Source organism: Dendrobates tinctorius, unplaced genomic scaffold, assembly GCF_039654945.1.
Source record: "Dendrobates tinctorius isolate UK_male_01 unplaced genomic scaffold, ASM3965494v1 ptg000272l, whole genome shotgun sequence".
In the NCBI taxonomy this organism is placed as follows: domain Eukaryota; kingdom Metazoa; phylum Chordata; class Amphibia; order Anura; family Dendrobatidae; genus Dendrobates; species Dendrobates tinctorius.
Genome location: NW_027361939.1, coordinates 12,383,751 through 12,395,809, shown reverse-complemented (window position 1 = coordinate 12,395,809; position 12,059 = coordinate 12,383,751). Strand labels below are relative to the sequence as shown.

General features: G+C 42.1%; 10 non-coding genes across 10 annotated transcripts; 5 read left to right on the top strand and 5 right to left on the bottom strand.

The window, feature by feature from the left end:
* Positions 1 to 932: 932 nt before the first annotated feature.
* TRNAE-UUC (transfer RNA glutamic acid (anticodon UUC)) lies at positions 933 to 1,004 on the bottom strand. Its single transcript has one exon. It is a non-coding gene; the product is annotated as a tRNA-Glu (tRNA).
* Positions 1,005 to 1,092: 88 nt separating this feature from the next.
* On the top strand, positions 1,093 to 1,165 carry TRNAM-CAU (transfer RNA methionine (anticodon CAU)). The gene has a single exon. It is a non-coding gene; the product is annotated as a tRNA-Met (tRNA).
* A 2,566-nt stretch (positions 1,166 to 3,731) lies between these two features.
* Positions 3,732 to 3,803, bottom strand: TRNAE-UUC (transfer RNA glutamic acid (anticodon UUC)). Its single transcript has one exon. It is a non-coding gene; the product is annotated as a tRNA-Glu (tRNA).
* Positions 3,804 to 3,891: 88 nt separating this feature from the next.
* TRNAM-CAU (transfer RNA methionine (anticodon CAU)) lies at positions 3,892 to 3,964 on the top strand. Its single transcript has one exon. It is a non-coding gene; the product is annotated as a tRNA-Met (tRNA).
* A 2,213-nt stretch (positions 3,965 to 6,177) lies between these two features.
* Positions 6,178 to 6,249, bottom strand: TRNAE-UUC (transfer RNA glutamic acid (anticodon UUC)). Its single transcript has one exon. It is a non-coding gene; the product is annotated as a tRNA-Glu (tRNA).
* An 88-nt stretch (positions 6,250 to 6,337) lies between these two features.
* On the top strand, positions 6,338 to 6,410 carry TRNAM-CAU (transfer RNA methionine (anticodon CAU)). The gene has a single exon. It is a non-coding gene; the product is annotated as a tRNA-Met (tRNA).
* Positions 6,411 to 8,969: 2,559 nt separating this feature from the next.
* Positions 8,970 to 9,041, bottom strand: TRNAE-UUC (transfer RNA glutamic acid (anticodon UUC)). The gene has a single exon. It is a non-coding gene; the product is annotated as a tRNA-Glu (tRNA).
* An 88-nt stretch (positions 9,042 to 9,129) lies between these two features.
* On the top strand, positions 9,130 to 9,202 carry TRNAM-CAU (transfer RNA methionine (anticodon CAU)). Its single transcript has one exon. It is a non-coding gene; the product is annotated as a tRNA-Met (tRNA).
* Positions 9,203 to 11,483: 2,281 nt separating this feature from the next.
* On the bottom strand, positions 11,484 to 11,555 carry TRNAE-UUC (transfer RNA glutamic acid (anticodon UUC)). Its single transcript has one exon. It is a non-coding gene; the product is annotated as a tRNA-Glu (tRNA).
* Positions 11,556 to 11,643: 88 nt separating this feature from the next.
* On the top strand, positions 11,644 to 11,716 carry TRNAM-CAU (transfer RNA methionine (anticodon CAU)). The gene has a single exon. It is a non-coding gene; the product is annotated as a tRNA-Met (tRNA).
* The last annotated feature ends 343 nt before the right edge of the window (positions 11,717 to 12,059 follow it).

Genomic DNA, 12,059 nt, shown 5'->3' with positions numbered 1-12,059 from the left:
AGAACCAGGAATCCTAACCGCTAGACCATATGGGAAAAGATGTGCTGTCTTATCAGTGACAATCTGAAAAAAAATAAGTTTTCTACTTGGCACAAGCAACTTCTGCAGTTCTATTTGCGCAGCTTGCCTCGTTAACACAGTTGTAAGCAAATCAGTCTCATAAGCTGAAAGATGAACGTTCGATTCTTAGACGGGGTACTGGTCCCTCGTTTTCTCAATCGATTCTGTCTCCATCTTGGCTACAGGGCCACAGATTTTTCCGATTCAGTACCAAAACATAACCAATTTAGTTCCTAAACTGTTTCCACGTACAAGGCATGGGGCAGCTTTTGAATGTGTGTACTAGTTCCAAAGGAGTGTCACTCCCATAGCAGGAAGTAAACCAGTCGACCAGGGATACTAGGTCCTATCCACTTTTCCACGTGGGACAAGTTATACACTAAGCAGCAAGATAAATTTAAAAAAAAAAAAAAAAAAAAAGAAGTTTTTGCTCTGATTAAATAGCTTTTACATCACAAAAGAAAAAAGTTGCCACATGAGCATGGTACTTAGCACGTCAGTTGGTAATCTGAAGTTCATGAGGTTTTTTCCTCACACGTGGAACTATTCTCCCCCCTTTTCTTGGGATATTGTGTCACCCACTCAGAACTTTCTCACTGAAACATTTCCGATTCGAAAGGAAACAGGAGCCTTAGTGACAGACAGAACACATGGATTGTTGCGTCCCTTGACGCTTTGGAGTAATAAGGTGTAGTTGAGAATGGTTTAAGCTATGAAACAAAATGAAATCTTGTGCTAAAGGTCAGTAAGAGCCACAAATACCCTGATGTTCAGCATTTTTGACTGCAAAGTACAAAATCTACCTGAAATATTATTGTCTGGAAAATACATTTCTGTCTTTGATTGTTGGCAGTAGTACAGTAAAAGGTGCGTTCCCATACCGGGAGTCGAACCCGGGCCGCCTGGGTGAAAACCAGGAATCCTAACCGCTAGACCATATGGGAATGGATAGCTACACACTGAGGTATCTATTGAAAAAAATCAGCTCGGGGGCTTGCACAAGAAACGTCTGCAGATTGGCACGTGCATCTTACCTCGTTAGCGCAGTAGGTAGCGCGTCAGTCTCATAATCTGAAGGTCGTGAGTTCGATACTCACACGGGGCAGCGGGCTCCTCTTTTCCGAAGAGATTTTGTCAAAAACTTAGAACTTTCCTGTTCATTTCTAACACGTTTCTGATAAGTAAGGATTTGTGAACCCAAATGACACATGGGATGCTGGTTCTCTTGACCCGTTTGCTGTATAAAGAGGCAGATGAGAGTGATTTGAGCTATGAAAAAAAATTAAATCTTGTGCCAAAGGTCGTCACAATGAATGTAACCAAAAGCTGGTGTTCAGAATGATTGACAGCTAAGCGCAAAATCTACCTGAAATACTTTTGTCTGAAAAACACCCGCGTCAGTCTCATAATCTGAAGGTCGTAAGTTCGATCCTCACACGGGGCAGCAGGCTCCTCTTTTCCGAAGAGATTTTGTCAAAAACTTAGAACTTTCCCTTTCAGTTCTAACACGTTTCTGATAAGTAAGGATTTGTGAACCCAAATGACAGATGGGACACATGGGTTGCTGTTTCTCTTGACCCGTTTGCTGTATAAAGAGGCAGATGAGAGTGATTTGAGCTGTTTGACAGCTAAGCGCAAAATCTACCTGAAATACTTTTGTCTGAAAAACACCCGTCAGTAGCGAGCGCGTCAGTCTCATATTCTGAAGTTCGTGAGTTCGATACTCACACGGGGCAGCGGGCTCCTCTTTTCCGAAGAGATTTTGTCAAAAACTTAGAACTTTCCTGTTCATTTCTAACACGTTTCTGATAAGTAAGGATTTGTGAACCCAAATGACACATGGGATGCTGGTTCTCTTGACCCGTTTGCTGTATAAAGAGGCAGATGAGAGTGATTTGAGCTATGAAAAAAAATTAAATCTTGTGCCAAAGGTCGTCACAATGAATGTAACCAAAAGCTGGTGTTCAGAATGATTGACAGCTAAGCGCAAAATCTACCTGAAATACTTTTGTCTGAAAAACACCCGCGTCAGTCTCATAATCTGAAGGTCGTGAGTTCGATCCTCACACGGGGCAGCAGGCTCCTCTTTTCCGAAGAGATTTTGTCAAAAACTTAGAACTTTCCCTTTCAGTTCTAACACGTTTCTGATAAGTAAGGATTTGTGAACCCAAATGACAGATGGGACACATGGGTTGCTGTTTCTCTTGACCCGTTTGCTGTATAAAGAGGCAGATGAGAGTGATTTGAGCTGTTTGACAGCTAAGCGCAAAATCTACCTGAAATACTTTTGTCTGAAAAACACCCGTCAGTAGCGAGCGCGTCAGTCTCATATTCTGAAGTTCGTGAGTTCGATCCTCACATGGGGAAGCGGTACCCTCTTTTCTGAAGAGATTCTGTCACCAAATTAGAACTTTCCCTTTCAGATTTAAAATGTTTCTGATAAGTAAGAATTTGCGAACCCAAATGACAGACAGGACACATGGGTTGTTGATTCTCTTGACACGTTTGCTGTAAAAGGGGCTAGTTGAGATTGATTTGAGCTATGAAACCAAATTAAATCTTGTGCCAAAGTTCATCACAACGAACGGACCAAAAGATGGCGTTCAGAATTTTCGACAGCTTAACGCAAATTCTACCTGAAATACTTTTGTCTGAAAAACACCTTTGTCTTTGAATGTTGGTGGCAGTACAGAAAAGTACATTCCCATACCGGGAGTTGAACCCGGCCCGCCTGGCTGAGAACCAGGAATCCTAACCGCTAGACCATATGGGAAAAGATGTGCTGTCTTATCAGTGACAATCTGAAAAAAAATAAGTTTTCTACTTGGCACAAGCAACTTCTGCAGTTCTATTTGCGCAGCTTGCCTCGTTAACACAGTTGTAAGCAAATCAGTCTCATAAGCTGAAAGATGAACGTTCGATTCTTAGACGGGGTACTGGTCCCTCGTTTTCTCAATCGATTCTGTCTCCATCTTGGCTACAGGGCCACAGATTTTTCCGATTCAGTACCAAAACATAACCAATTTAGTTCCTAAACTGTTTCCACGTACAAGGCATGGGGCAGCTTTTGAATGTGTGTACTAGTTCCAAAGGAGTGTCACTCCCATAGCAGGAAGTAAACCAGTCGACCAGGGATACTAGGTCCTATCCACTTTTCCACGTGGGACAAGTTATACACTAAGCAGCAAGATAAATTTAAAAAAAAAAAAAAAAAAAAAAGAAGTTTTTGCTCTGATTAAATAGCTTTTACATCACAAAAGAAAAAGGTTGCCACATGAGCATGGTACTTAGCACGTCAGTTGGTAATCTGAAGTTCATGAGGTTTTTTCCTCACACGTGGAACTATTCTCCCCCCTTTTCTTGGGATATTGTGTCACCCACTCAGAACTTTCTCACTGAAACATTTCCGATTCGAAAGGAAACAGGAGCCTTAGTGACAGACAGAACACATGGATTGTTGCGTCCCTTGACGCTTTGGAGTAATAAGGTGTAGTTGAGAATGGTTTAAGCTATGAAACAAAATGAAATCTTGTGCTAAAGGTCAGTAAGAGCCACAAATACTCTGATGTTCAGCATTTTTGACTGCAAAGTACAAAATCTACCTGAAATATTATTGTCTGGAAAATACATTTCTGTCTTTGATTGTTGGCAGTAGTACAGTAAAAGGTGCGTTCCCATACCGGGAGTCGAACCCGGGCCGCCTGGGTGAAAACCAGGAATCCTAACCGCTAGACCATATGGGAATGGATAGCTACACACTGAGGTATCTATTGAAAAAAATCAGCTCGGGGGCTTGCACAAGAAACGTCTGCAGATTGGCACGTGCATCTTACCTCGTTAGCGCAGTAGGTAGCGCGTCAGTCTCATAATCTGAAGGTCGTGAGTTCGATACTCACACGGGGCAGCGGGCTCCTCTTTTCCGAAGAGATTTTGTCAAAAACTTAGAACTTTCCTGTTCATTTCTAACACGTTTCTGATAAGTAAGGATTTGTGAACCCAAATGACACATGGGATGCTGGTTCTCTTGACCCGTTTGCTGTATAAAGAGGCAGATGAGAGTGATTTGAGCTATGAAAAAAAATTAAATCTTGTGCCAAAGGTCGTCACAATGAATGTAACCAAAAGCTGGTGTTCAGAATGATTGACAGCTAAGCGCAAAATCTACCTGAAATACTTTTGTCTGAAAAACACCCGCGTCAGTCTCATAATCTGAAGGTCGTAAGTTCGATCCTCACACGGGGCAGCAGGCTCCTCCTTTCCGAAGAGATTTTGTCAAAAACTTAGAACTTTCCCTTTCAGTTCTAACACGTTTCTGATAAGTAAGGATTTGTGAACCCAAATGACAGATGGGACACATGGGTTGCTGTTTCTCTTGACCCGTTTGCTGTATAAAGAGGCAGATGAGAGTGATTTGAGCTGTTTGACAGCTAAGCGCAAAATCTACCTGAAATACTTTTGTCTGAAAAACACCCGTCAGTAGCGAGCGCGTCAGTCTCATATTCTGAAGTTCGTGAGTTCGATACTCACACGGGGCAGCGGGCTCCTCTTTTCCGAAGAGATTTTGTCAAAAACTTAGAACTTTCCTGTTCATTTCTAACACGTTTCTGATAAGTAAGGATTTGTGAACCCAAATGACACATGGGATGCTGGTTCTCTTGACCCGTTTGCTGTATAAAGAGGCAGATGAGAGTGATTTGAGCTGTTTGACAGCTAAGCGCAAAATCTACCTGAAATACTTTTGTCTGAAAAACACCCGTCAGTAGCGAGCGCGTCAGTCTCATATTCTGAAGTTCGTGAGTTCGATCCTCACATGGGGAAGCGGTACCCTCTTTTCTGAAGAGATTCTGTCACCAAATTAGAACTTTCCCTTTCAGATTTAAAATGTTTCTGATAAGAATTTGCGAACCCAAATGACAGACAGGACACATGGGTTGTTGATTCTCTTGACACGTTTGCTGTAAAAGGGGCTAGTTGAGATTGATTTGAGCTATGAAACCAAATTAAATCTTGTGCCAAAGTTCATCACAACGAACGGACCAAAAGATGGCGTTCAGAATTTTCGACAGCTTAACGCAAATTCTACCTGAAATACTTTTGTCTGAAAAACACCTTTGTCTTTGAATGTTGGTGGCAGTACAGAAAAGTACATTCCCATACCGGGAGTTGAACCCGGCCCGCCTGGCTGAGAACCAGGAATCCTAACCGCTAGACCATATGGGAAAAGATGTGCTGTCTTATCAGTGACAATCTGAAAAAAAATAAGTTTTCTACTTGGCACAAGCAACTTCTGCAGTTCTATTTGCGCAGCTTGCCTCGTTAACACAGTTGTAAGCAAATCAGTCTCATAAGCTGAAAGATGAACGTTCGATTCTTAGACGGGGTACTGGTCCCTCGTTTTCTCAATCGATTCTGTCTCCATCTTGGCTACAGGGCCACAGATTTTTCCGATTCAGTACCAAAACATAACCAATTTAGTTCCTAAACTGTTTCCACGTACAAGGCATGGGGCAGCTTTTGAATGTGTGTACTAGTTCCAAAGGAGTGTCACTCCCATAGCAGGAAGTAAACCAGTCGACCAGGGATACTAGGTCCTATCCACTTTTCCACGTGGGACAAGTTATACACTAAGCAGCAAGATAAATTTAAAAAAAAAAAAAAAAAAAAAGAAGTTTTTGCTCTGATTAAATAGCTTTTACATCACAAAAGAAAAAAGTTGCCACATGAGCATGGTACTTAGCACGTCAGTTGGTAATCTGAAGTTCATGAGGTTTTTTCCTCACACGTGGAACTATTCTCCCCCCTTTTCTTGGGATATTGTGTCACCCACTCAGAACTTTCTCACTGAAACATTTCCGATTCGAAAGGAAACAGGAGCCTTAGTGACAGACAGAACACATGGATTGTTGCGTCCCTTGACGCTTTGGAGTAATAAGGTGTAGTTGAGAATGGTTTAAGCTATGAAACAAAATGAAATCTTGTGCTAAAGGTCAGTAAGAGCCACAAATACCCTGATGTTCAGCATTTTTGACTGCAAAGTACAAAATCTACCTGAAATATTATTGTCTGGAAAATACATTTCTGTCTTTGATTGTTGGCAGTAGTACAGTAAAAGGTGCGTTCCCATACCGGGAGTCGAACCCGGGCCGCCTGGGTGAAAACCAGGAATCCTAACCGCTAGACCATATGGGAATGGATAGCTACACACTGAGGTATCTATTGAAAAAAATCAGCTCGGGGGCTTGCACAAGAAACGTCTGCAGATTGGCACGTGCATCTTACCTCGTTAGCGCAGTAGGTAGCGCGTCAGTCTCATAATCTGAAGGTCGTGAGTTCGATACTCACACGGGGCAGCGGGCTCCTCTTTTCCGAAGAGATTTTGTCAAAAACTTAGAACTTTCCTGTTCATTTCTAACACGTTTCTGATAAGTAAGGATTTGTGAACCCAAATGACACATGGGATGCTGGTTCTCTTGACCCGTTTGCTGTATAAAGAGGCAGATGAGAGTGATTTGAGCTATGAAAAAAAATTAAATCTTGTGCCAAAGGTCGTCACAATGAATGTAACCAAAAGCTGGTGTTCAGAATGATTGACAGCTAAGCGCAAAATCTACCTGAAATACTTTTGTCTGAAAAACACCCGCGTCAGTCTCATAATCTGAAGGTCGTAAGTTCGATCCTCACACGGGGCAGCAGGCTCCTCTTTTCCGAAGAGATTTTGTCAAAAACTTAGAACTTTCCCTTTCAGTTCTAACACGTTTCTGATAAGTAAGGATTTGTGAACCCAAATGACAGATGGGACACATGGGTTGCTGTTTCTCTTGACCCGTTTGCTGTATAAAGAGGCAGATGAGAGTGATTTGAGCTGTTTGACAGCTAAGCGCAAAATCTACCTGAAATACTTTTGTCTGAAAAACACCCGTCAGTAGCGAGCGCGTCAGTCTCATATTCTGAAGTTCGTGAGTTCGATACTCACACGGGGCAGCGGGCTCCTCTTTTCCGAAGAGATTTTGTCAAAAACTTAGAACTTTCCTGTTCATTTCTAACACGTTTCTGATAAGTAAGGATTTGTGAACCCAAATGACACATGGGATGCTGGTTCTCTTGACCCGTTTGCTGTATAAAGAGGCAGATGAGAGTGATTTGAGCTATGAAAAAAAATTAAATCTTGTGCCAAAGGTCGTCACAATGAATGTAACCAAAAGCTGGTGTTCAGAATGATTGACAGCTAAGCGCAAAATCTACCTGAAATACTTTTGTCTGAAAAACACCCGCGTCAGTCTCATAATCTGAAGGTCGTGAGTTCGATCCTCACACGGGGCAGCAGGCTCCTCTTTTCCGAAGAGATTTTGTCAAAAACTTAGAACTTTCCCTTTCAGTTCTAACACGTTTCTGATAAGTAAGGATTTGTGAACCCAAATGACAGATGGGACACATGGGTTGCTGTTTCTCTTGACCCGTTTGCTGTATAAAGAGGCAGATGAGAGTGATTTGAGCTGTTTGACAGCTAAGCGCAAAATCTACCTGAAATACTTTTGTCTGAAAAACACCCGTCAGTAGCGAGCGCGTCAGTCTCATATTCTGAAGTTCGTGAGTTCGATCCTCACATGGGGAAGCGGTACCCTCTTTTCTGAAGAGATTCTGTCACCAAATTAGAACTTTCCCTTTCAGATTTAAAATGTTTCTGATAAGAATTTGCGAACCCAAATGACAGACAGGACACATGGGTTGTTGATTCTCTTGACACGTTTGCTGTAAAAGGGGCTAGTTGAGATTGATTTGAGCTATGAAACCAAATTAAATCTTGTGCCAAAGTTCATCACAACGAACGGACCAAAAGATGGCGTTCAGAATTTTCGACAGCTTAACGCAAATTCTACCTGAAATACTTTTGTCTGAAAAACACCTTTGTCTTTGAATGTTGGTGGCAGTACAGAAAAGTACATTCCCATACCGGGAGTTGAAACCGGCCCGCCTGGCTGAGAACCAGGAATCCTAACCGCTAGACCATATGGGAAAAGATGTGCTGTCTTATCAGTGACAATCTGAAAAAAAATAAGTTTTCTACTTGGCACAAGCAACTTCTGCAGTTCTATTTGCGCAGCTTGCCTCGTTAACACAGTTGTAAGCAAGTCAGTCTCATAAGCTGAAAGATGAACGTTCGATTCTTAGACGGGGTACTGGTCCCTCGTTTTCTCAATCGATTCTGTCTCCATCTTGGCTACAGGGCCACAGATTTTTCCGATTCAGTACCAAAACATAACCAATTTAATTCCTAAACTGTTTCCACGTACAAGGCATGGGGCAGCTTTTGAATGTGTGTACTAGTTCCAAAGGAGTGTCACTCCCATAGCAGGAAGTAAACCAGTCGACCAGGGATACTAGGTCCTATCCACTTTTCCACGTGGGACAAGTTATACACTAAGCAGCAAGATAAATTTAAAAAAAAAAAAAAAAAAAGAAGTTTTTGCTCTGATTAAATAGCTTTTACATCACAAAAGAAAAAAGTTGCCACATGAGCATGGTACTTAGCACGTCAGTTGGTAATCTGAAGTTCATGAGGTTTTTTCCTCACACGTGGAACTATTCTCCCCCCTTTTCTTGGGATATTGTGTCACCCACTCAGAACTTTCTCACTGAAACATTTCCGATTCGAAAGGAAACAGGAGCCTTAGTGACAGACAGAACACATGGATTGTTGCGTCCCTTGACGCTTTGGAGTAATAAGGTGTAGTTGAGAATGGTTTAAGCTATGAAACAAAATGAAATCTTGTGCTAAAGGTCAGTAAGAGCCACAAATACCCTGATGTTCAGCATTTTTGACTGCAAAGTACAAAATCTACCTGAAATATTATTGTCTGGAAAATACATTTCTGTCTTTGATTGTTGGCAGTAGTACAGTAAAAGGTGCGTTCCCATACCGGGAGTCGAACCCGGGCCGCCTGGGTGAAAACCAGGAATCCTAACCGCTAGACCATATGGGAATGGATAGCTACACACTGAGGTATCTATTGAAAAAAATCAGCTCGGGGGCTTGCACAAGAAACGTCTGCAGATTGGCACGTGCATCTTACCTCGTTAGCGCAGTAGGTAGCGCGTCAGTCTCATAATCTGAAGGTCGTGAGTTCGATACTCACACGGGGCAGCGGGCTCCTCTTTTCCGAAGAGATTTTGTCAAAAACTTAGAACTTTCCTGTTCATTTCTAACACGTTTCTGATAAGTAAGGATTTGTGAACCCAAATGACACATGGGATGCTGGTTCTCTTGACCCGTTTGCTGTATAAAGAGGCAGATGAGAGTGATTTGAGCTATGAAAAAAAATTAAATCTTGTGCCAAAGGTCGTCACAATGAATGTAACCAAAAGCTGGTGTTCAGAATGATTGACAGCTAAGCGCAAAATCTACCTGAAATACTTTTGTCTGAAAAACACCCGCGTCAGTCTCATAATCTGAAGGTCGTAAGTTCGATCCTCACACGGGGCAGCAGGCTCCTCTTTTCCGAAGAGATTTTGTCAAAAACTTAGAACTTTCCCTTTCAGTTCTAACACGTTTCTGATAAGTAAGGATTTGTGAACCCAAATGACAGATGGGACACATGGGTTGCTGTTTCTCTTGACCCGTTTGCTGTATAAAGAGGCAGATGAGAGTGATTTGAGCTGTTTGACAGCTAAGCGCAAAATCTACCTGAAATACTTTTGTCTGAAAAACACCCGTCAGTAGCGAGCGCGTCAGTCTCATATTCTGAAGTTCGTGAGTTCGATACTCACACGGGGCAGCGGGCTCCTCTTTTCCGAAGAGATTTTGTCAAAAACTTAGAACTTTCCTGTTCATTTCTAACACGTTTCTGATAAGTAAGGATTTGTGAACCCAAATGACACATGGGATGCTGGTTCTCTTGACCCGTTTGCTGTATAAAGAGGCAGATGAGAGTGATTTGAGCTATGAAAAAAAATTAAATCTTGTGCCAAAGGTCGTCACAATGAATGTAACCAAAAGCTGGTGTTCAGAATGATTGACAGCTAAGCGCAAAATCTACCTGAAATACTTTTGTCTGAAAAACACCCGTCAGTAGCGAGCGCGTCAGTCTCATATTCTGAAGTTCGTGAGTTCGATCCTCACATGGGGAAGCGGTACCCTCTTTTCTGAAGAGATTCTGTCACCAAATTAGAACTTTCCCTTTCAGATTTAAAATGTTTCTGATAAGTAAGAATTTGCGAACCCAAATGACAGACAGGACACATGGGTTGTTGATTCTCTTGACACGTTTGCTGTAAAAGGGGCTAGTTGAGATTGATTTGAGCTATGAAACCAAATTAAATCTTGTGCCAAAGTTCATCACAACGAACGGACCAAAAGATGGCATTCAGAATTTTCGACAGCTTAACGCAAATTCTACCTGAAATACTTTTGTCTGAAAAACACCTTTGTCTTTGAATGTTGGTGGCAGTACAGAAAAGTACATTCCCATACCGGGAGTTGAACCCGGCCCGCCTGGCTGAGAACCAGGAATCCTAACCGCTAGACCATATGGGAAAAGATGTGCTGTCTTATCAGTGACAATCTGAAAAAAAATAAGTTTTCTACTTGGCACAAGCAACTTCTGCAGTTCTATTTGCGCAGCTTGCCTCGTTAACACAGTTGTAAGCAAATCAGTCTCATAAGCTGAAAGATGAACGTTCGATTCTTAGACGGGGTACTGGTCCCTCGTTTTCTCAATCGATTCTGTCTCCATCTTGGCTACAGGGCCACAGATTTTTCCGATTCAGTACCAAAACATAACCAATTTAGTTCCTAAACTGTTTCCACGTACAAGGCATGGGGCAGCTTTTGAATGTGTGTACTAGTTCCAAAGGAGTGTCACTCCCATAGCAGGAAGTAAACCAGTCGACCAGGGATACTAGGTCCTATCCACTTTTCCACGTGGGACAAGTTATACACTAAGCAGCAAGATAAATTTAAAAAAAAAAAAAAAAGAAGTTTTTGCTCTGATTAAATAGCTTTTACATCACAAAAGAAAAAAGTTGCCACATGAGCATGGTACTTAGCACGTCAGTTGGTAATCTGAAGTTCATGAGGTTTTTTCCTCACACGTGGAACTATTCTCCCCCCTTTTCTTGGGATATTGTGTCACCCACTCAGAACTTTCTCACTGAAACATTTCCGATTCGAAAGGAAACAGGAGCCTTAGTGACAGACAGAACACATGGATTGTTGCGTCCCTTGACGCTTTGGAGTAATAAGGTGTAGTTGAGAATGGTTTAAGCTATGAAACAAAATGAAATCTTGTGCTAAAGGTCAGTAAGAGCCACAAATACCCTGATGTTCAGCATTTTTGACTGCAAAGTACAAAATCTACCTGAAATATTATTGTCTGGAAAATACATTTCTGTCTTTGATTGTTGGCAGTAGTACAGTAAAAGGTGCGTTCCCATACCGGGAGTCGAACCCGGGCCGCCTGGGTGAAAACCAGGAATCCTAACCGCTAGACCATATGGGAATGGATAGCTACACACTGAGGTATCTATTGAAAAAAATCAGCTCGGGGGCTTGCACAAGAAACGTCTGCAGATTGGCACGTGCATCTTACCTCGTTAGCGCAGTAGGTAGCGCGTCAGTCTCATAATCTGAAGGTCGTGAGTTCGATACTCACACGGGGCAGCGGGCTCCTCTTTTCCGAAGAGATTTTGTCAAAAACTTAGAACTTTCCTGTTCATTTCTAACACGTTTCTGATAAGTAAGGATTTGTGAACCCAAATGACACATGGGATGCTGGTTCTCTTGACCCGTTTGCTGTATAAAGAGGCAGATGAGAGTGATTTGAGCTATGAAAAAAAATTAAATCTTGTGCCAAAGGTCGTCACAATGAATGTAACCAAAAGCTGGTGTTCAGAATGATTGACAGCTAAGCGCAAAATCTACCTGAAATACTTTTGTCTGAAAAACACCCGCGTCAGTCTCATAATCTGAAGGTCGTAAGTTCGATCCTCACACGGGGCAGCAG